The sequence below is a fragment of the Oreochromis niloticus genome, linkage group LG17 (assembly GCF_001858045.2).
Source record: "Oreochromis niloticus isolate F11D_XX linkage group LG17, O_niloticus_UMD_NMBU, whole genome shotgun sequence".
Lineage (NCBI taxonomy): Eukaryota > Metazoa > Chordata > Actinopteri > Cichliformes > Cichlidae > Oreochromis > Oreochromis niloticus.
The window spans coordinates 33,694,311-33,718,949 of NC_031981.2; the positions used below are offsets into that span (position 1 = coordinate 33,694,311).

General features: G+C 42.6%; 1 protein-coding gene across 1 annotated transcript in view; it reads left to right on the top strand.

The window, feature by feature from the left end:
• The first annotated feature begins 7,667 nt into the window (after positions 1-7,667).
• ror1 (receptor tyrosine kinase-like orphan receptor 1) overlaps positions 7,668-24,639 on the top strand; it is a 134,432-nt gene continuing 117,460 nt past the window's right edge. The window contains exon 1 of the mRNA XM_005457086.4: positions 7,668-8,164. The gene's annotated coding sequence lies outside the window, so the exon portion shown is untranslated. The remainder of the gene's footprint in view (positions 8,165-24,639) is intronic.

Here is a 24,639-nt window from a genome sequence, read left to right on the forward strand (position 1 = left end):
AGTCATTGTATCACAATTCAAGGACTGACCTTCATTTTCTAGGTAGTTTGAGAATGCTGCATGAGTATGCTGTATGTTAGCAGGATTACATCGTAATAAGATTCTGAGGTAGTTTTGACAGTTATGTGCAAAAATGAGCAGCTCTTCTGCTGCACCCTGTGTAATGCATACATGGGATGGTGATGCTTCGGTTAGCACTATCACCTCACAACAAGAAGATCGTGGGTTTGAATCCTCAGGGTGACTGGGACCATTCTGTGTGGAGTTTGCATCTTCTTCCTGTGCCTGCGTGGGCTCTCTCCTCCTAAAGATGAAGCATTTGTTGGAGATCTGATTGTGAAACTTGCCTATTGTTTTAAATTGTCTCTTTTTTGCTACCCCCCTGTAACAAAAAACACATTTCTTCCCATTTTTTTGTTGAGTCTTCAAAAAATGCCAAAGATAACACAGACATCTACAGTAGATGAATAGTATCTGAAATTAATGTCTTTAAAAATCAGGAAAAAACATCCAGCAAAAATCTGATGGGACCTTAGAGAGGCATCTGGCCCTTCAGTTGATCAATTTATTAAAGCATCATCAGAATAGGCCTCAGTGGAAGGGTGGCTGTCATATATACAATTATCCCAGTCCCCAAGAAATGGACTGGTTCCTACATGGCGCTTTTCTACTCTGTCTGAGCACTCAAAGTGCTTTATACATATAATTCATTTACCCTATCACACCCATTCACACAAGCACTTTTTTTCTAAACTGTTAGTGCCTATCTAACATTCATACACATTCACGAGCCACATGGGGTTAGTATCTTGCCCAAGGATATTTGGCATGCAGACTGGGATCGAACCACCAACCTTCTGGTTAGTAGCTGACCTGCTCTACCACCTGTAGGTACAGGTGCAGCTCAAACCCTCTATCACTGGGTTAAAAGACTACAGGCCTGTTGCCCTGATGTCTCTAGTTGTAGATCTAGATGCAGGACATCACATGTCCCCTTCTGGACCCCCTGCAGTTTACCTGCCGGTCCAACGGTTCGGTGGATGATGTCAACATAGTGTTGCACTATATCCTGCAACACCATCACTGCCCTGGCACAAATGCTAGAATTCTGTTTATAGACTTCACTTCAGCACCATCATCCCTGAAGTCCTCCACTCCAAACTAGCTTCCATCTGTCAGTGGATCACAAACTTACTGACAGACAGGAAGCAGATGACATGACGGTCATCCGACTCATCATGGATGGCGATGAGTCTGCATACAAACATGGGGTTGAACAACTGGTCCTGTGGTGCAATCGGAACAACCTAGAGCTCAATACGCTCAACACTGTAGAGATGACAATGGATTTCAGGAGGAACCTTCCTCCATCCAGAAGTGGTCACTCAATATAGACACAATCATCAAAAAGACCCAGCAGAGGACGTTCAACCTGCCTCAGGAGATCTTCAACAATCCAGCCTGTTCTCTGCTCATCCATCACTGTATGGTTCAGATCAGCCACCAAACAGGACAAGAACAGACAACCATGAACAGTGAGGTCTGGAGCAAAAATTCACTGGTGCCGACTTCCCCTCGATTCAGGATTTGTATAAATACAGAATCAGGAAACAAGCAGGCAACATCAGTGCAAGACCCATCACACCCTGTTCCAAGTCCTCGCCTCTGCTAGCCACTGCAGAGCACAGTAAAGCAAGCAGATATCTGTACAGTGTTTTTCCACAGGTAGTCACTCTGATGGACACTGATGACACTCACACAGAGGCTGTACCTAAAACATCCACCGTCAAAGTGTACTGTATATACTGTTTTGTTCTATCTTATCTTATCTTGTCTTGTCTTGTCTTGTCTTGTCTTGTGTATGTGTAGACATACTTGGTCAATAAAGCTGATTGTCATTATTATATTTTAAGTCCGCTGATGCTTTATCTAAAAATGTAATACCCATTACACTGAATACAACAACTGAAGAAATGTCAAATTTCAAGACGTTTTCAGCACCAATCCTTCCATGTCTGTGTCTGTGTACAAGTTACTCTATGGCCCATTGCACATGAACTGCATTCGCATTCTGTGTGCTCTGTTTATATGCATTTTAAGGTGGATTTGTGTGGACTTGTTGTACCTGCATTGTGCATCTTGCTTTTGTTTTCGTTTGGTACAAAGAGCAGATGAATGCTGGTACTTCTCATAAAAACACACGTCCTTCCATGGCTGCTGTGGAGCATCTATCATGTGATGGCCTTCTTTTTAATTACTCACTGTACAGTAATAAGCAAAAAACAAAAAATCAGCACAAAAACCCCCCCAGCTCAGAATAGGCATGGTTCAAGAGACCTTTGAAGGTATTCTGTGGTCTCAGGATCCAAAACCACAGAAACAGATGACCCAGTTTTGAACCATATCTGCCCGTTATAGGCCCTTTAAGCAATGAGCAGAGGTTTGATCTGTCTTTTGCTCATGCTGTTCCATTGGTTCCACAGTCCCAATGAAAAGTCTTTGCTCTACTTATATAATGTAAATGACACTATATTGTATATTATATATTTTTAATCTGAAGACTGGAAATAAATACAGTGTGTTTTTATTTGATGTGCTAGTTCATTTTCTAGATGTGAACAAGTTTGAGCTCAGTGTGTGATTTTAAAAATGTCTTAGACACCCCCAAAAATTGCATTGATGGATGTGGAGGCACTGCATGAGTCATCGCCATCTTTACACTCTCAACTTTCCGGGTGTGGAGCTGAAGTGTACAGGATGATGTGTGAGGCTATAAAAACTGGGACAAGATGAGTTCTGACCACACAGTTTTACCAAACATTGCACGGAGCCTGGATTTGGTCCAGTTAGAATCCCTTCCAACTCTTCCTCTGGCTCTGCAGGCAATAAGTCAACAAATACTCCAGGAGACACCACACTTATGCGGCCCATTGTCCTGTGGAGTGTGTGTTTGATGAAGGGGCTATGGGGGGACCATGTCAGAATTTAAGATGAAAGAAACGTGGGTGCTGAGGCCTTACCACAAATCAACAAGCTAAATTTTACCGTCACAGACGAGACGAAAAAAGCCATTCTCTCATCGCTCCATTTATTCCCACTCCATACACAAATACAAACAAAACAAAGTAAATGTAGACAACAATCAACTGCAGCCCTTTACTGGTCTGCTAACTGAAACTTCACATAATTTAGGACCCTGTAGAGACAGGAAAAGGACAATAAAGCGTTGCCTTGGCACCGTTGCATACACTGACCTATTTCCTTGAGTTTCTCTTGCAGGAAATTTGATATCTTTGCAGTTCCTAATTGTATATCACAAAGGTGCTGCCTGCTCACAGTGAAGAACTGACAGAGGGAAAGAGGCCCCTGCAGTTCTGCATGATGCATGCTGTTGTATCAGCACAGATTGTAGTGTGTTCCTTATGAAGTTACATTTTGTTTTGGGGGGTTGGTGGGGTGAACACAGACGACGCAGTGAGGCCAGACAGTCTGTCAGCTGTTTAAAGATGTCTAAACTGTGGTGAAAACTGTCCTCAGTTATCCGCTGCTCGAAGAATGCAAAGTGCTAACACATTTTCAGCGTTATTGCAAGGAACGTCAAGTAAAAGTGCATGCTGTTAGTGTTATTAGGATATAAAGAAAGAGAGAACATAGTGAGAAGATGTAGGAAGGCAATTTTTAAGGCCTATCATTATCGCCGTCATCAACTTTCATGCTCTTTTATTGACTGAGACATCATCGCCTGGTTTTTAACAAAGAGCCTCCCTGTCCGATTGCTGTGGCCACAGCAGAAAGCCCAAGGGATCTGCTCTTCAAAGAGCCCTTTAGAACCCTGCTCCACTCCGACATGAAAGTTAGAGGATTTCAGCATGCATGGTTGCAATTTTAATAATCTTGTCCTGCTTTGGTCAAAATGAAGTCGACAGACATCAGGCAAAAAGAAAAACAGACCAATATCAGATGTAAATTCACTACTTGGTCAGTGCAATAGTGAGGTCTTCCCCCCTCCAAAGCCTCCTCCACCCCGCCGAGTCTCCTTACTGTGGAGAAAACCTAAACACTCGTCCAGTTGCTTAAACTGAAAATCTCAAAAGGTGCTTCAGAGAGGGGGAAATGGGGCATATGGATGGTGCACGTCACCTCACACTTTTCTGCAGACTGCAATCAGTCATGCCCAATTTCTTCTGGTTTGACAGTTATTTAGGGTTATTTAGTTTGAATTTGCTCTCGGTGTGATATCGCTGGAGAACAAAAGCCCTTTGTTGCCTTAATTGAATTGTTATGTGAAATCATGCAGATGCAATAAAGGTCTTGGGTCGCGAAGACGCTCCACCAGGAGTTCTCAAAGTGGCAACCTGACATATTTCAGTGTCCGAGCCCACTTCACTGCTTCACCATGAATTTACTTAAGCAGAAGTATATCTTTAAAAAAACAATTCCCTTTCACCAGCTTTAAACTCGGGTATGAAAGACTTCTTATATATAATGTGTTAAAGTGCAGCTGAACACTCATTTATCATGAATTGCCATATTTATTTACATGACCTGACCGCAGCCCTGGTTTCGATCAGAGGATCAGGCAGCTGTTTCAGTCGGCTGCTTTATATCTCTCAACCATCGTAATCAATGTATTCCTAATTTCCTCAGCTACTCCAGTAGTTGCAGACCAAGGACACTGCAAAAGTGTGTTGATGTACAATCCACAGTAATAAAGAAATTTAACACAGAACAGTCTTGAGAGAGCTTAAAGTTTCTGGATTTGCTTGTTTGTGAGTATTTGAAGGGTTTAACAGAAACTTCATTTAATCTGTCATTTCAAGAGAGACTTGAGAACAATAACAATTACAAGAATGCAGCTAGCAGATGGAAATAACATAAATAAATAATACAAGAAATGAATAAAAACAGTTGCAGGAACACCAAGGGGGTGTAATTCATTTTAGGACAGCTTACAATTCATCCCATTTCAAGTTTAAGGTAACTGAAACCAGTTTTCCCAGTGTCAGGGGATATCTCAGGTTAAACATGAAGACTGGCTACATCCTGGTTTTGCAGTTGGAAAAAGAAAGCCATCTTTCAATTCAAGACAAGAATCTTGTTTATTTAAAGGTGTTCAGTATAAGTCAGTCAAATTAAATCCCCAGGTACTTGTAAGGATCAGCAATTAAAGTTTTGGCTGCAGAGCGAACGGAGTCACACAGTGGAGAATAATGTGTCTTTGATTAAAGGGCACCTGTCATACTAACTGCCAGCTCCATGTTTTTAATTGTCAGGTTCTGCTGGAGTATCTTTGTGTGCTTAACAATTCCAAACAATCCTTATTTGTCACACTGGGCCTCTGTGCAGCCACTCAGTTCGCCCACTGACTGAAACAGACCTTTTTAGCTCCATTTCACCTATATTTAAATTTGACTGAGTGCCTCTTGTAGACAGAAGGTTTGAAAAGCATGTCGGTGGGGCTCACAGCCAGTGCTGTGGGCCTGAGGTGGCCATATTAGGGATATCTGCCTGAAGACGAGCATTTAGTGAAGTCTGAACCCCTGAGAGCTTTTGGCTCATATGGGTTACTTTGCACATATGATGAGCTTATTATTTGAAACTTTGTTCATTTTTAATGTGATCCATCTATTACTATAACAGATTAAATAATAATAATAATAATAAAAGCAGACCAAGTTACCTTTAAGGACTTAAGTTAATTTTCTTGTGTCTGTTTCTGTTTATTTGTGTGTTTTCTATGTTGCAGTGCATTGACCTCTTAGGGCCACTGTACAGACCACTGAATGCATCAGGGTTTAAAGTGGGTTAGAAGAGTGTTATCCCGGTTCTCTGGGATGACTTTGAGTCCATATGGATTTAAGAAAGGAAAAGAGGCCATGAGACAGGCATGGACCATGTTCTGGGCTCTTGGAGCTGAGAAAGAGGAGGGATAACTGTACAGGGTAAAGCACTGCTGCTTGCGAGCAACCCACTTCATGTTTGTCTCTCAAGTCTGGCAAATAATTCAGTGTCGAGCACTATTTATGCACACTTTTCCTTTATTCTGTAACAGCTAAATCAAAACATACCTCAGAGAGGATGATGTTTCCCTCTAATGAGCAGAGGTGGGTCGCTGCACTGGAGAACCGGAGATACTAAATTGCTACCATTCTTTTCCTGCTCCCCAAAATGGCTTTCAAAATCCTCTGTGTACACACACACACACACACACACACACACACCTGCAGAGACAATGCATGTGTCAGAATCCAGAAGTCAGCAGAGTGAAATTAAACAGGATGTGGATTTACAGAGGAGAAGTGAATTTGGTCAGTCGTACTGTAAACGTCTGAATAGTTATATTGAAGTGTGTGTGTGTGTGTGTGTGTGTGTGTGTGTGTGTGTGTGTGTGTGCAGTCAGGCACAAGAGAACATTGTCTTTTCATTCTTTTTGTAACTTTCCAGTTTTCATCTGTTTTTATACACTTTATGCATGTAAAATGAGTTAAACATTTGCATATGGTTTTTTAGTACATTACATTATTCACCTAATTAAAAATATAAAAGAAAAACTATATTAAACAGCACCAGATGGATTATTTTCAGTTAATACAGAGAGATCAGTTAAGCTACATTTGCAGCTTCTTAAATCAGATTAATCTGATCTTCTATAGCGTTAGCTCACAGGAAACAGGAAGTTGTGTTTGTTAAAAAAAAAAAAAGACTGTGAAGGGGCTTCCCTTGAACATCATTAGTGCAATAAAGCACATTCATAAGGCTAACTTCAGTTCACACTCCTTGAATTTCTTATAAGTGTATTTTTTTCATTAGAGAATATTTTCCTTCTTGTAACCACTGGACCTTATAAATCATGTGTACCAGTGACAGCTCGAACAAAAAGGCTGTTTAGTGCCTCTCAGCCTGCAGGGAACTGAGAAGCTTTCTTTGGTTATTTAATTACCTCCACCAAGGAAGTTATGGGATTGGTTTGGTTTGGTTGCACTTAAAAAAAGGGGGGATTTGCATGAAAATTTTTTTTGCCAAAGGTGCAGCCGATCTGGATCTGGATCCAGGAACTTTTGAAAGGACTCTTCACCATAGTGAAATTGGGCAAAGATGCTCAGATCTTGCAGTATCTTTACAATCACATGTCAGATTAAAAAGGAAAAAACAACCGCTAGACTTTGATTTGATGTTCTCAAGAAAATATGACTTCTGGATCCAGGGAATCCGTTTACACGTGGCTTAGAGGGAATGCTGTCTTCTTTTAATTATTGATTTTTGTATTAATTGCTACACTTTATTTATCCGGAAAAGCCCCAAATTGGACATAACAAATATAAAATGGGTCAATATATAAAACTATGCAATCAATATGCAAATTTTAAAAAAGAACAACAAATACGTTCGTTCTAAGGTTTATAGGATGCACATTATAGTTAGATATAAACAGCTGTACATATAAATTCAGTTGTCGTGAATTTTACGGCAGAGAGTTGAATCACTGATCACTTCTTTTAAGCATCTTAGTAACTGAAGTAAAGCAGGAAGCATAAATGCTGGGTCTCCATCTAAAAACTGAATACTCCTCAAATATTTTACTCACAGATGAAAAATAAAACACGAGGTAGACTCTGGCCGCCATCTGGACAGTTCCTGTAGTGCACGCACGATGGCGACACTTGGTTAATCAGAGCCATGTGGCTTCTGTGGGCACAACTTCTCCCGATGAAGTTTGCTGGAAGGATTGCGCTCAGTCGGAGAAGGAGAGAGAGACAGACTGAGAGGAGGCAAAGCGGAGCTGGGCTCGAGCGAAGAGGAAAGGCACCAAAGCCAGGACAGACGGAGACAGCTTTCTTCAAGAAGCACCAATTTGTTTTCATCCTAGGGAGAGTTTTGGTGGGCTTTGAAAAAGCTGCTGAAACAACTTAGAACTGATCAAAACGCCGAGCTTTGAGTGGTTATTATTATTATTGTTGGTGTTATTTTACTTTTTTTGGAGGGGGACGGACTCGAAATTGATTATTGTGTGTGGTGGATGTGAAAAGCGGTGCAAAGGTTTAATACCCAACCGAAGGAATGTATCCAAACCGGGCAGCGGCGAACCAGCGACTCTGGAGATGTCCACCCTGCGCGCTCTGGATCGCCCTGCTCCTCCAAAGTGTCCTGGACCTGAGCGCGTCTGGTGAGTCTCCCAAAACTTTTTTTCCTTAGCCCTCACTTCTAAAATCATTCATTTTCCCACTCTCCTCTCCTCACATTCAACTTTCTAATCTGTCAGCCTTGAGGAAAAACTCCAGCAAGGGCTTCCAACATGTTCCAAACGCGCTCCGCAGCGGCGTTGCGCTTCTTTTACTTTAACGTGCTGTAAAGACGTTTTAAGCCATCCATGCCCATGTTTACATTTTGCTTGTATATTTTAGGCCGACTTTTTGTCTGTGGCTCCTGAAATCATCTGCTAAGTGACCCCATGCTGCCGCCCATCGTTCAGCCTCTCTTCTCATGCAAATGATCTTTGGTTTTTTTAGATTATCGTCCCATTGTCATTCTCAAGGCTCGGCACGGGGAAATACTCCACTCCAGTGGCGGACAATAGGGGGGCGCTTAACGAGTCAGCTGGATGCCCATTGTGCCCACTCTAACCACGCCCCTCAAAAATCTGAGAGTTAAAGATAAGGAATGTGTGAAGGCTTATTTAAAAGGCAAACAACCACTGCATGTAGTGTTAGGTTTGGTTGATGGCGGGAGGGGTTATCGCTGATTAAGGCAGTAAGATGGAGATGCATGCATGGGCTCCAGAAGCCTGTGGCCTCTTGGAAACATGATTATGTTTACGCATACATGTATCCTGCAAAACAGACATTTAAATAACTCTTTATTATAGTTTATTTGTGTGTCCAGACTCTCTCACTGCTGTTTGCACTGCACAGAGCCATGTGTGCCTGTGCTGTGCTGGCATCTTAAAGTTAAAGATGACCTGATAGGCAATGCGAGTGGCCTGTGGCTGACTCACATAAGTGTGATTGAACTGAGTTTGAATTGAGTTTGAATTGTTTACGAAGCTGCTCCTGGAAGGCATTTTCCTCCTTTGTCCTGGCTTTTAAGTGTTTATAGTGTATAAAACAATCCTCCCCATCCAGACCAGTGGTGATGAATTGTCTCCGGAAAGTTTTTCGGGGTTTGCTTGGATTACCCCTGTCCTCCATAAATGCCTTTTCAACTGTTATTTACAGTGAAGGTGTGCAGCATTTCCTGTATTGGGTGTCAAGCATTTCACCCAGGCCCGTCTTTTCTCTCTCTCTCTCTCTCTTTCCTCTCTGTATCCTCAGTCCTCTCTTTTTTTGCTCTGAGGAAGGGAGGAATGTTAATTCACATTACTTAAGTGGATGAGTTAGCTATAACTTATTCCTCAAATGGAGTTTAATGGTTGAATATGAAGTGGAGAGGAGCCAAACCCCCTGCTCCTTTAGGTACTTCATATCTGGAAAGAGACAAGTGGAAACGACTGTTTCCCACCCACCCACATACGATCCACAGGGGAAAATACTCTGAAAATTAAGTTTCAAATGCTAATACTGTTTTCCATGAAGAACTTCCATGGCACCCTCTTCAACTAATATCATCTATAAACAAAAAAGCTTCAGTCTCCTTTTCTCCCAGAGATAATCGGCAGCTGCTGCTTCCAGTGACTTTCATTCTGATTTTCTCTCTCCATTCAAACGAATGTCACTCTATGATGAAATTTACTGGTGTGCTGCACATTAATGACACTCATTTACAAACTTTCTTTTTTTTTTATCCCTTAATCACAGCAGCTCCAGGATATGTTTGTGGGCAATGCTGTCTTTTTCGGCGGTTCGCTGTAATGGGGAGAGTCAGAGAGGAACAACAGTGCGGTTTCACTGTAATCAAATGTTAAGACAATAATTCCGGACAAAGTGATCAGGGGCTGTACTGTGGTTGCAACTGAGCAAACGGGACAAAGAGGAATCTTTAAAGTGTGGTCGTTGTTGTCTTTATTTGCCGCCGTCTGGTGCGCTGGGCAGGCTGTGTGCTTCCATTCAAAAGGTCGGAGGTCACAAGTCTGTCACTGTGGTTTAAATGCGAGCATTTCCAGGAAAGGTCAGGCGTTTCCCCGGTCGCAGGGAAGGATTTTTGTTTTATATGGTGGACATGCAAAAGGGTGTGCAAATTAGTGGTTAAAAATCTGTGCACCCTTTCACAAAATATTTTAAACCTAAGGAAATACTTTCTTCGTTTGCAGGATTAGAAAATGTCAGTTAACATACACCACTGGCTGATTGTAGGAAAATTTGATGATTTTCCCTGTGCATACTCTCTACTTGCCAAAAGCAGTTTAGGCATCACTATCAGCCCTCAGGGTGCTAAAACCAATGAAATTATGTGGAACAGATCGTGAGATTTTATTCTTATAGGCACTGCTTCACTTGTAAATCACAAATGTTACTGCCATGCATTTGTGCAGAGTGGGGGACAAAAAAAGGCCCCCCTAAAGTTTAACGGGATTTTAATTTTTTGTCCAAACATGATTTGATTTTATTTTATAATTTTTTGCTGTGCCAGCAGGGCTTTTTTTATTTGAATCACCTGAGTTTGAACCCGGGTGGAACCGCGTGGAAATCAGATTTCAGCTAAAAGCAGTCATGCTAAAAAGTCCCACCTTTTTATTTAAACATCGAGATAAGCGCCGCATCTTCGTCTGTCAGCTCAGTGATAATCTTATGACAAATTCCTAAAACCGAATGGACAAAAAATGTGTTAAATCCATGTAAACTGTGTAAATGTTCCTGAATGTGGGACATTCACCTCTGGGCATGAAAAGGTCCAGTGCAGGGCAGGGACTATGGGAAATGTGTTTAGAATTGCATTTAGCCATTTAATAACACTTGGGAAGGCTATAAATCATGCCGGGTGGAACTGACGCGGTACAGTTTTCAGCGGGACACACTGTTGACAATAAAGGCACTTCACCCCTGGAAAATCCAATTGGTCTTACAGGCTGAGTGTGTAGGAGCTTGTCCTGGTGCGTCTGCCACTGACATGCCTATCTGGACTGTTTTATGTCTCCTGGTGTTTTCTTAGAGTCTTATTTGGGGGAGCAGACCACATGAAGTGAAAAAGAAAGCTCAGAATTTGTGGTTTCATTTCTTTTATGAGACTTGTTAAAAATTTTACATATCAGCCACTCCTTCTGCTGATTTTCATTTTGTATTTTTTAAGCTGTGCTGTGCATGTGATGGCTACTTGCTGCTGTTTCTCACTTTGAGAGTGCCTATTTCAAATTATTCAGCGTTTTATCCAGATGCTCTGGGAAATGTTTGGCTCGGTCTCGAGTGGTACATCTCTTTAAGATCGATGACCCGGCTGCGTCTAAAACTCCACTCCTCCACTCTTGACATTGCACATTACACTAAGTCAGGCATCAACTGCCGAGCATCTCTAAAAGCTTTTGGCAGACGCAAAAGAATGTGGCAGGAAGCGTGTGTGTGAAAGAGATGTATGTCTTTTTTTTTTACACACACACTCACACTTCTACATATTTTGAGACAGCTTGACTCAGTTCTGAGTGTGCGAAACTGGGAGAAAAAGCATAGACGCTAATTTAATCAGCACACGGCTGTAAATCATAAGCTCAGACTCTGTTTTATGTCACTGATTTAAAGCGCCGGTGTGTAAACTATGTCGTGCACTGGCAATTACCTACTTCCCACTCGTTATTAGGCACATGTGTTTGCCGAGGCTCGGCGTGCCTCAGTGCTGCCACGGGGCAAACTGTTTTGGAGAATATTGTGTGATAATTGTTTAAATGATGTAGAGCCAGCAGGTAATTTGCTTCCAAATGATAATAAAAAGTTTCAAGATATCAAATGACTCTTTGAGTGCAACTTTTTTGGTTGTTTTTTTTCCCTAATAAGACCCACAATTGCAGTATTCACATAATAGGGGATTCAGAAGAACTTTCCTTATGTTGCTTGGCTGGAATGTCCTGATAATATGCCGTCAGTGCTTGGGTTGTCAAAGGAATTTTTTTAAAAGGAGAGCCAGATTTGAGTTTCCCTTCTTTTGTATATCTGCTCTGCCAAGTGAGGCAAAAGCCTTTTTTTGGTGAGCAACGAGAAGTGTAAATTTCCTGCATTTGCGCAATACTGGCACACACCAAAAAAAAAAAGAGAAAGAAAAATGCTCCCATTTCCACAAATCGGACTCAGTGGAGCGCGGTGGTGTTTTAGTGGCAAGGTTTTCCTTGGAGAGGCAGCGTTTAATCAAAGGCTAAAAGCGCTGCACTCAGATCCTCTTTGGAGAGGTTTGATAAAGTTTCTGCCACTACAAACTGTAGCCAAGCGTGAAAACCTTTTTCCTGCAATTTACTGTCTGCACAGGAGGTCAGCCCGTTAGAAGGGAAAAAGCCTCTACAGGGTTCAGGGAACTGCGGTCTGGATTAAGAAAAAAGGAGAAACAACATCGGTTCAGGCTTTGGTGCTGCAGTTGAGGAGCCAGCGTGTAGATGGCACTTGAATGATTTTAGCAGAGTGAGAGTCTAGACTGAGCGGGGAAATAAGCTGCATTAGGGTGGCGTTCTCCAGAGCAGAGCATTAATTGGCCATATTTTCCCGCTCCCGCCGACTGACCTGTACCGTATACGTCCAACCGCAAATGAACTTGCTTTCTATACCTTCCATTTGATACTTTCTGTGTTGATGTCTTTCGGCTGCTGCCTGGAAGACAAATTACTCCTGCCACATTAAAAAAAAAAAAAAAAAGAAGCTCTGTGCTGTATTTTATACACACAACACAATGGGTCCTTTGCTGCAGTTGTAAGGTAGGCTTTAAGCACGAGAGAGCGTGCTGATGACAAAGTGACACTTTAATGAGTCTAATGGAATAAGCCACACATACTGCATATCAATTTTCCATACGGACTTGGCACGGTTTCGCGTTGTGGACCGTGGGGAAAGGGCGCTGCTTTAAAGAGCGCTAAATGTCACTGAAGCCCCACTCCTTGTTCGAGTTTTATCAAATTACTGCTTTGCAAGTGTCCTTCACAGCTCGTGCTTAATATGTGGAGATCATGCTACATTTCATTTAATAAGGGGTTCGGATGAAACATGGCTTTTTAAACTCTCCTGTATGTGCCAGAGTAAATCTTTTTAAGCCCTGTTTGCAAAGCATTAAGGACTTCAGAAACTCCTACTGGAAGCAGACGGGCAGATCTCAGTTCAGCCACAATTAAATCTTTGTACAACACCACGCTCCCACCAAGGGGATTAAATACCCCCAATTTAATGGGCGTCACTGCCAAAAACATCAATATTTGTTTTCCATGAAAGATATGTTCACTTTATGGACTATTAAGAGAGATGCCACTGTCATATTTGTGTGCAAAACTAGAAATATGCGTGTCCTTTCTTCACAGCTGTTTAAGTATAGGGTTTGGCATTCTCTTTTAATCTGCTATTTTGTTTCTGCATTCAATTGGTAATATGTTAGTCCATAACACTTGAGTCTGAGATAACTTTTCTATGGCTAAAGCTTCAAAATCCAAAGAATCCAAAGATCTAAAAGAAAGAAATGCAGAAAATCATCAGAGTTGTGATGCTGGAACCACACAATTTGCAGCATTTTTCACTAAATCAACTCATCAGTTAGTCACCGCAGCTGGACCGAAGGCCTCAGACCCACATCTGTGGTAGCTGCATACTTCCACTTGGGGGCAGTGTCAAAAATATGTGGAACAACTGATTATGAGTGACACAGTTGTCCATATTTGTGTCCATGTGGGTCCTTTAACATTTAACTTGTGTCTCAGAGAAGACAGATGCCACATATGCAGACTTTTTCACTGATTTCTCCTCAGTGGTACGACGACCTTTATTTGTTTTTTTCATTCGTCCTCTTCGTGGTGGACGCAACTTGGATAAGTCCCTTTCCTGTTTAGGCCTACTTGCTAATTGGTGGGCGCTTGACTTACGCACAGCATAATGTCTGTTTAGCTGCTTGGAGGACTGCACACAAGCCTCTGTGTAGGTTGATTACCGTGATCTTTTTCTCTCTCTGTGTTAGGGTTAACCAGCCTGAGGAGGAGTGTTCACTTTGATAGGTGACACTGGAGGAATGGTCAAAAGCATTAAACAAGTACACAGTGTTCGTGGTTACAGATGATCTGCATTCTTTAGAAAAGCCGTGCCTATCATTGCATGTTTTCATGGGGACACAGACGTTTTTTTCCCCCCATGATGAGAATCAGAAAATAGTCAGCCCCTCTGCTACCCTTCAAAACCATCAGCATGACATCAAAACTCCTTGGCACTGTTCCTATCTGGCTGGCAATGACATGCTAATGCTGGCATTCTTTCCCTTTTAATTTTCTTTTCTGTACTTTCTCACTTTCCTGGCTGTGTCCTCTCTCTCTCAAACACACGCTGTCTCTTTCCCCCCTCTCCTTCTCTTCAGTTTCTGAGTGGCTCCTCCACTTTTTCTCCTTTCTTTGCCTGGCTGACTGACATCCTGCTCTTGGCTGAGCTGCTTGTGTTTACTCAACAATAACTGAGAGCAGGGTGGCTCCACAGCAGTTCCTACGCTCTTCAGGGACACAAAGATAACGACTCGTGCAGGCTTTCTGGCAGGATTGTTTGCCAGTACGCGGCTTCTCATACTAGAGCTGAGATGGAGAGGCATCTTGTGCTGTCAGCTGACGCAAAAACACTTCATTCTTTCAATTGATTCATTGCAGCCATGGCGTGATCATGACAGGGATCTTTAGCCAGATTTTTCTGTGGTCAACGCAACTCTTGATGCGTCTTTGAGGCTCTGTGGGTAATCTTTTCAGAACGCAGTGGTTACGCTGCAAAAAAAGCACTGGACCATCAGCTCCACAGTGGCATTTGTATAAACTTATCACTCTGCAGTTATTAATAGAACCGTATCACATGCGTTTTTCTCACAATTTCCAAAATCATTCCCGGCAGATCCTTCGCTCAAATCTTTATTTTTCTTACTTTCTCTCTCTCTTTTTTCATGCCTCCGGAGCAAAACTGTAGCACACACCGAAAGTGCTCGGCATATAGACTTCACTCTGCTTGCAAAATACTTGAACCAGACACGTTTGGGCTTCAGGAAATTAGATTTTACGGGGCATCTTATGATTTGTGTTCGGCTTGAATAAACTGTGCGCTTCCTTGTTGAATGTGTGCGTGTCTGTTTAGGCTCTCGTGCAGCCACTCAGGAGGTTTTTCTGTTTGTATAAGATGCAGAGAGAAGTGTTTTCCTGTGTCTTTGGCCTGTCATTGCTTTGTGATTACATTTAGTGCCCACAGAAACTGTAATCCTGTCGTTGCCAGAAGCTGAGGCATTTTTTCTTTTTGGGGAATAAACAGGTTTTTAGTGCAAAGCTGCCAGTTTAACAAGTCGCTTTGGCCACTAAACAGGTTTAGGGATCTGCTAAAACAACACTGAGCCCCTTTCACTTTATTTATGTGTTGTGTTTGTTATTGGGGAATAAAAATGCTGCAATCAGCAGGCTTTGAGCTCTCAAACTGACTGAAAGAGAAACACATTTCTGCCATACTGGCTTCTCTTTATTGGCTCCCTGTTAATTGCAGAATTTAATTCAAAAGCCTTCTCCTTACAAACAAGGTCTTGAATCAAGCCCCACCGTATCTTAAAGACCTCACAGTCGCATATCACATCCCTGAGCCTTTTTCTGTTTGAGGTTTATTCCTGTTAAAAGGGAGTTTTTCCTTCCCACTGTCGCCAAATGCTTGCTCATAGGGGTTTCATTCTAGTATTGCAGGCTCTTTAATATACAATGTCAAGTTCCTTGAAGCAATTATTGTTGAGATTTGGAACTATATACAAATAAAACTAAACTGAATTGAACTTACTTTGCCACCATTTTCATCTTATTTCACCTCATCACAACATCTGCTGAATTAGTGAATTTGAGTAATTTGGGATAAATGACAATAAAAAGACAATAAAAACTAAATAAACAAACAGAAATCATATCATCTGCATATCTAACAAATTATTTTCAAAATCGCAGATTAAGTTCACCCTCTTATTTCAGTCTTTTTCCCATCAAAGGATCTGGTTTGCTGTGGGTCGTGGCTGTGCATTGTGCATTCTTAAGCAGAGTCTATCTTCTATGGATATATTTGTATTACAATGTAACTAAACTAATGCAATATATAAAAAAACACAGTACAAAAGGAAAGGAAAGTCAGTCATTTAGAAACATTGTCAGCACCTGGTTGGTTTAGCAGAGGATCGACTCTGAGCACTGTCGGCAGTACATCTGGCAGAGTGTGTGAAACACATTGGCAGAAAGTGCCAAAATATCAGCATTTGAATTTTTTACGCCCAAAACATCCATCTGGCTCTAGTGTGAGGACTTTTGGTCCAGACATATATTAAAGAAATACAATCCAACATAACTAAACAAGTAAGGGGTAATATTACTAAATCCAGCGTGTTTTCAGTGCAGCGTAGTCACCTTCAACAAATGTCTTTGTATTAGCATTAGTGGAGACATGGCCTTAGTGTGTTTGTTTAACCAAAGCCTCGTCACCTTGTTCTCCGTGCAGGCGCCCTGTTTAACCAGCAGCCAGTGTTTACCCAGCCACTTGATTCACACAAAAAGACTCGAGAGAGGCTGCGCCTTGAAGTGGCAGCACAGTCCCGTTGTCCAACTGATCTCGCACATTTTTTTCCATTAGGCTGACAAACGCTGCCAAGTCAGCATTTCGTGGTAAAAACAGGTCTGTTTGCATGTGCGGCCTGCGAATTGTGACACCAGATTTCAGGGGCAAAATTTAGATGCAAGCACGCAACTATAAATCTAACAGTGACTTAGCATGAATAGAGAGGGGGAAAAGGCACAAATGACCATAAGAAATTTGACTTGAATGGAAATCCCCTTTCTATCCATTCTAATCCTGTGTCGACCGCATTCACCGAGGAATCTGGAGTTAAAGGTCTCATTTGGATGTGAGTCTGAAATGCAGTCACTGCAGTTAAATGCCCATCTACCAAACCGCTGCTGCCCAGGCATCTGGCTGATTTAGCACCAACCAGGAAACTGCTGTCCCTGTGCGGTCAAGTCTTCTGTCATCGATCGGATTTGGTGAAAGAGGAAAAATGTTCAACGATGTGGATTTAAAAAAATTCTCACTTTAAGATTCTAATTTTCCATTTTGTCTTTTGTTCAAGAAACTTGGTGGTAGCATGATTTTAGCAGATTATGGCATGCTTAACTCTTAAGAGTTTGGGCAAGCCTTCAAAGATCCCTTTATAGTGGTGAGGAATAGCTGTTACCATACTCATATCCCTTTTGGCTTGATGGCCTCACCATAAGGCAACTTTTTTTCCCCCCAAGGTGAAAAGTTATTGATTCCTTTGTTGCCTAACTATCCAGAGTGTGTCTGTTTTGTAGCAAATGAGTGAAAATATCAGCAGGACCGAAGGTTATGTGCTTCTGACTGTCCGAATGCATTAACCAGAGCTTAGAATGATGGAGGCAGTCCTGTGTTTGAAGTCTGAGCGGCCCGTGGGTTTCGTGGTCAGATCTGCAGGAATGCTTATGAAAGAAAATCTGGTACAGTCATGGAGCAGGAATCTCTTTGTTTTAAAAGTGACAAAATGTATGTTATCTCCTCCACTTCTCTTCCTTTTGTGTTTGCTCAATTCGTGTTTGTATCGAACCCGGCGTAAGCTGGAGAGGGATCTCGTCAGCTGGCTCGCTCCTGACCAGGAATTCATACATTTATCCTGTGGGACGCCGAGTGCTTTTCTTTTTTTCCCCCATCCGTCTTTGAGGCGAATAAAAAATGATGGGGAGTGTTGAGGGGAAAATTGAGTTTACCCATTAAAGCGGCCCTCCTGTTTTTCATATTTCTGCTTTGAACGGTTGTTTTACTTCCCGGTAGATGTTTATCAAAGTTGACGCCGACTTGGAAGCAACCCCACTTTAAGGTTATATGCTGGTACGGCTGTGTCCCGCATGCCAGCAGTCTTCTCACACCTAGCTCTGCTCTCTTTTCCTGTCTCTCTATACATCTGTCTCCATCTTCCCTCTAAGTCTCTAACCCCTGCTTGTCTTCAGAAAGCATTGATTTCAGCAGGGCAGGAAATGAAACTACATTGCCCTGCGACTCCCAGCAGGAGAGAAGGGACCTGGGGAGGGAAAGAGGAAGAGGTTCATGAAGCAAAAGGAGTCCAAAACTAGTGGAGTTTTTTTTTCTCTCTGCAGAAAGGGATGAAAAGATTTAAAGCACGAGGAGGTGAGTGAGGATCGGGATGGAACTGTCTCGGCACGGAGAAATCTGAGCAGGGTACGAATGTTATTGAGACGGGAAAATATTTTCCTAGAGGTGTTTGACTGACAGCAGGCTTAAATTAACTCTCAGCTAAGTCCTATCAGTCAAGAAGCTGAATGATTCGACCCGTTAAACTGAAACAAACAGCCTTGAAGGAGCAATGTGGGAAGGGGTAGGGCCTTCGTAGAAAGAAGAGCAGAGGCCTTCGTGATCTTTGAAAACTCCTGACCTTCATCCCTCTACCAGAAGTCAGTGATCTTCTCCACAAGAGGGGCCTATATAAGAGGCTTAGACCCTTGTGATCCCACTGCCTGTTTGTTTAACCTCTGCGTGGCTGCCTCAGCAGCACTAAGCTTTGCCCGCAAAGAGCTCATTACCTCTCAGCCCTCTATCTCAACTTCATTGAGCCATTGTAGCAGTTGGAACACAGGTTTAAGTGCTCCTGATTATGAACGTCGTTAAACCCTTTACACTAAAATATGATGTGATCTCATGCCATGTCAGCACTTGTGTCTTAAAAAAAACCCAAAAAGCCAACCAAGGATTAAATTTGGAATTGTTGAGCAACGCATGGAGGCGGCATTATTTCCTAACAGAGGAAAAAACAGATTCCCAACATTTCACCGTCCCGCAGCAAGCTCTAATGGCACATAAAACCTGTCATGTCGTTGCAACCATAATTGGAGCAAAGAAGAGATGGCACAGTGTCAGCATCTTTCCAGACGTTTACCCACGGCCCCCGGTGCGCTTAAATAGAATATTTATTGGCCTTTTCATTGAAATGTACAGCTGTTTATACCGCTGCATGCATTGTGTAATGATGTTTTGCAACGAGGCTCTCGGCCCGTCGCTGTAGATGTATGCCGACCTCTATAGTTAAACAGGGAAAAGATATATTGAGACGTCTCTGCTGTGGACATTGGAGCTTATTATTTCTGACGTGCTCGGCTGGCGAGCTGATCTTAAACGGGCCGGCGCTGATAATTTGGATCGAGACAGATCGCCGCAGCGGTGATTCACGACTGTTTGAGTGGGAGTTTTAAATAGTAATGGATTCGGTTTAGAAGTTTCTCCTCCTGGTACCGTTCAACAGTTTGGACAACACATGGCAGGGACTTGCGATGGAGTTTGGCAGAGCAACGTCTTGTCTAAACTCTCCTTCTCCTCCTTCAGTTTTCTCCTACTCTTTGTCAGCATCTTTATGCCCCCAGCCCCCCTGATACTTATTAAGATTTCCAAAGCAGACAGTTTGCTGTGAAAACTGTCTAAGATATAGCTATTTCAGATCTGGAACGTGTTCTGCTCTCCTCACTTTTTATTTTCATTTCTTTTCAATCCTCTGTGTCCTCAGTCAGACAGCGGTGACCCATTGCCCCCCACCCTCCTCCTCACTGCCCTCGCTTTGCACTCCCTGGGATTTGTTAGTCCATTTACCCTTTAATTCAAACCTGATTTAACTCCAGCCAGCTGGCTAGCTTAACCCCCCCCCAACACTCATGATGGCCCTGAGTAGGAGTGGACATTGTGCGTTTGTCTCGATATGTGTTCTTGCGTGCATGGAGAGCACACGGCAACAGCAGACACTCTTCCACTCATTTTGGTCATAAAAAACAGTGATGGTCAAATGACGTCTGTGTGCCTGCGTTTTCCCGAGTCGTGACAAACAGATGATTTAGTGCCTCAGAGTCCTTACTGTTGCTCACAAGTGCAAAAAGCCGATGTCTCTGCGCTTGATAAATGGGCTCTTTGATTTCTGTTTGATACTTTTGCTGAACTGCATTAGGCTGAAACATGTTAGGCACATCAAAACGAGATAAGCAGAGTGCACTTGGACCGAGTTGAAGGGTAGGACTATGGCGAGGTGATATATTTAGAAATGGCCTCTGTGCTTGCTGTAGACCTGCGAGTTTATTTAAGGAAGCTGTAATTTTCCTGCCTGCTGCCCTTCCACGTTTAATTGGGACAAATAGCTCATTGCTAATGAATTTGCCATAAGCTTGTAAACGTGTTTAGGAAGTCCTAGGACTCTGGTTGCTTGTCAAATAAGTTGCCATCAATCAGTGTGCAAAAAAATGTCTGCAGAAATTTGCAGAGAACACTCCTCCCTTTAAATGCGACAGTTAGTCATTCTGATTTTTTTTAAAGGCTTTCCTGGCTCAAGTCTAATAAAACAAGAAGAAAAACAGTAGTTAAGGAGTTTCCAAGACAATAGACGAAAGGTGTTTTACTGCCGGCAGATAGCAGCCCGCGTGTTTTTTACCCTCGGCCTGTTCTTGCACAGTAATGCAGCCTTTGCGTGATTGGTGGTATGCATTTGCAAACGTGCACACCCCCTGTCCCAGTGTTGGTGGTCTTGGAAAGCCACCAAGATCACCCGGCTGCTCTGTAATGTGAAAGCAATTAGTAGCCAGCGGTTTTACACAGTGCCGATATGCGTGGAATAACAAAAGGGGAATGTAGGTCACCACTGAGCCACAGGTACTCAGTGTGGACCCATGAGTAGGCACGTTAAACTATGGTGGCCTGTTGGTCAGTAACAATTAGGAACAGAGTGCTTGGTAAGTTAAGAGGTCACGTATGTAAATAAGTCAATAGGTGTTATACGACGGATCCTCGTAGGAATTCATAGTGAGAATTCCTGCCGTCAGTGGGTTTATAATGAGTTAAAAGCCAGATTTCTTCAGCTCCCTGCAGACCCCTTTGATGTCTTCACCCTCGGTTTCCTTCATCTGACATTTCTTTTAATGAGACGGAGATTCTCGCGATAGAGATCTGCTGCTGACTTTAGGCAGAAATACAGTAAATCTGTGCCACACACATTTACTTTGGGTTAGACTGAGGCCTGTTTCTCTGTCAGATTTCCCCTTTTTTTGGTGTGTGTGTGTGTGTGTGTGTAACTGTGTGTGTCTACGGTGTGTGCGAGCAGGGTGCATGCCCTCTGTCACATCTGGCAGCTTGTGGTTTTTTTCATGAACTGCTAAATGAGGAGAAAAATACTCCCAGCTGCCCTCAGGAAAGCTCACCTGGTGTTGGTGTCCTTGTTTACTCTCTCACACTTTGTTTTTCCCATCGCTCCATGCAAAACATGCACGTAGATATGGACACATTATTAAAAGCGCTTTGAGTAGTTTGCCTTCCCTTTTTTGTGTGTGTTTTTGTGGGGGGGTTTTTTAAGCCACCTCAAGGGGGTTGGAGATTGAGGTGGGGTACAAGCACGAAATCTTGTGCACAATTTGGCCAGAAACATGAATATGCTTTTTACATAAGATATTCTGTACATGGCGTCCCAGCATAACCCGAGTAATCAGATTAAGACGAGACCGGTTTGACTGGGTTACATGCGTAGCGGGAGCAACCACAACACATCACATGGTAAAGTCATTTTCACTGCAGCCTCCACAGGGAGAGGAGGCCAGGAGAGGCATCCACCCTCCCGCCCTTTACCCCAAACACCACCACTCCACCACCCCCACACCCTAGCCGGCATATTTCGGCTATCAGAGGGGTGCGGAGCTGGGAGATATCAGCCTCGAGAGCTAAAAAGCAGCTTTTGTCTCGAGCGACCCACCGAAGACCTCTGCCTGCCCCCTCTATCAGCAAATCATAAACTATACCTCGCGACTAGAAACACAGGCGAGCACGTGAAGGGAGGGGGAAAAAAATCGGCAAGATCACAGACCTGAAATGAAAAGTAGAAATACTTACTCTAGCTTTAGCTGTCATATAAATCTGCACACATTTTACATTGTGGATTAATGGTGCATTGACTGACGAGAGGAGTGATTACAGTAACGGATGTAGCAGCTATGCACATGTGTGGTACATGCTGGGAAAGAAAGCGCTTAGCACCGCTCACATTAGCCACACAGTTAGTTGCTCTAAAAACCAATTTCCTTTTAACTTTAAATGATAATAAGTAGCACCCACACATGCTTGGACTTCACTTCCTGCATAGATCCTTTTGGACACTGCTTGTAGCCACAAACACGTCAGTCTTCAGAGTTTCTGACACTTTCTTGCTAGCTACGTTATTTTCACCTAGCTTAGCTGTCTCTTTGACCACTAGAGAAGTGCCATCACCTCAATGGAGCATCTTGGTATCAGTTTAATTGAAAGTGGAACTTCTTAAATTCACAGTACCTACTCTTCCTGACTGTCATACTCATTCTTCCTTCTGCTTTTGGGGGGGTGGGAGGTTTATTTGTATTTGATCTGTCCACTTGTTTTCATCATCTCGGTGCTCTTTTTTTTCTTTTTACCACAACTGTCGTGTTTTCCCTTCACCCCTCTTTCTCTTACCCAGGCAGGAAGAGAGCTACCTCAGTCATTCTAAGCACAGTGTCTATCAAAGCGAGGCTCACAGCTGAGATTTAGTGGGATTACTGCCTTTCACTCTTAACCCGTCATTTCAGGATTTTCAGGTTTCACACTAGTTAGACTTTGGGTAAACAAGGACACAAAGTTGCAGCAGACAAATTACAGCTACACCAAGAGGTAGACAGGATTTGGACAACAGTGTAATCCCACGAGCTCCTTGTATATACAGCGCATAAACCGACATCTTGCTTACAGTATGCAATTCTTATTTACAGTCATCACGTTTAATATTTCAGATTTAAAGGATTTATTCGCCCTGTTTGCAAAAAGCTGCATGAAGAGCTGCTCTTGACTTTGATGTAAATGTCACAGCTGTTACCGAAAGGCTTCTGCAAGTGTTCTGCTTTAAATATGTTTTTGAGTCGCCTGGTTGGAGTTTGAAGTCAATTATAGTAGCAGCCATGCCCTTCAAATGTACCCATGAACAGCACTTGCAAGCCCTCGGAGAGCTCTTCATTAAGTGACCCTGAACCCTGATGCTTCAGTACAGTCGGAGAAATGAAAAGGGGAAAAGTCCCTGCAAAGATCTGTAAAGTAACTCATGCAAATCAGTACACTTCCTCAAAAATCAGACTCAGCCTAGTCCCAAATGTGCCGCCGGACCACCAAGAATGCAGTCAGACCTGCCGTGAGACTAGGTTTCCATTAAAAATAAACAGTCCGCGTTTTTTTTTTTTTTTAAATACCCGTCAATTTTCAATTCTCACGATCTCTGTTGGGCACACATGAATTTCCATTTGACTTATCGTATAGTTGTTTTTGATGTGTTATATTCTTTAGATGTATTAATATTTTTGAAAAATGGCATAGTGTGTTGCTCTTTGAGTGAGCTGACCACGTTTATCTGCTGTATTTTCATGTGAAAATGTCTTGATCTGACTTGACTTGGCGTCTCTATTTTCAACATTTATTTACGGCTCTCCCGGCTCCCACTAAATCTTGTCTGCACAGCTGCGATTTTTGTCTGCGTGTGTTTAATGTGAGGTTCACAGGACATTAAAAAGCTGCTGGACCGTCAGGCAGGCAGTGACGCATTCAAACAGCAAAGCATTTTCTTGTCTCTGAATAAAGCACCTTTGGGATACCTACTGTATAACACACTCTTTAAGCTTAGTGACCCCTACAGCTCGTGTCATGTCTGCCTCGTGTGTTATTGGAGTAACGATGATGTGTCCAGGCTAGGTCAGCAAGCTAAAAACAAAAAACAAACAGGACGATTATTGGTAATCATTTAAAACCTGGATTGTTTTATCTGTTGTTGACCATAACCTTCACTGATGCCCACCAGATTAGGGACGGATGGCTGTTGAGAGGTGGTTAATTGAAGAGCTAAAGAGAGGAAAGGACCAAGTGAATGAAGGAGGGACACTGGGCAAACAAGAGAGTGAAAGAGAGAAGGGCAGATCTTTTATGAGGCATGGAAAACGGGGTGAAAGGAGGAGAGAGGGGGAGTTGATGCCTGTGGTGGGTCTGAATAGAAGGACCCCGTGTTCTCTTTAATGTTAAATGAATAACTCCTGACCTGACACAGGCTTTTAATTGGTGTAACCACCAGTTGGGATGGAGTGCCGGGTTGGTTGCATCGTGGGAAAGTGAGAAAATGCGCACATTCTGTCGTGGTGGTGTAAAGTGCTCTTGAATGTGTGTTTATAGTATGGTGTTGAAATTTTAGCCGCTTAAGATGTTTAGCCCAACATAATTCAAGTAAGGCCAGTGAAATTAAAAGTATATATACTTCTTAATGATGATTGGGGTACAATAAATTATTGCAGTTGTTACGTTCTTAGTGCTGAGAGTCTGAAATCTGAATTGGTATGCTCCAATGTACACTCACTGGACACTTCAATAGGTACGTAGTACTAGTGCTGGATTGAATGACCTTTGACCTTCTGAGCTGCCCCATTGCTCTGTGGCACAGATTGAGAAAGTTACTGGAAACGTTCCTCAG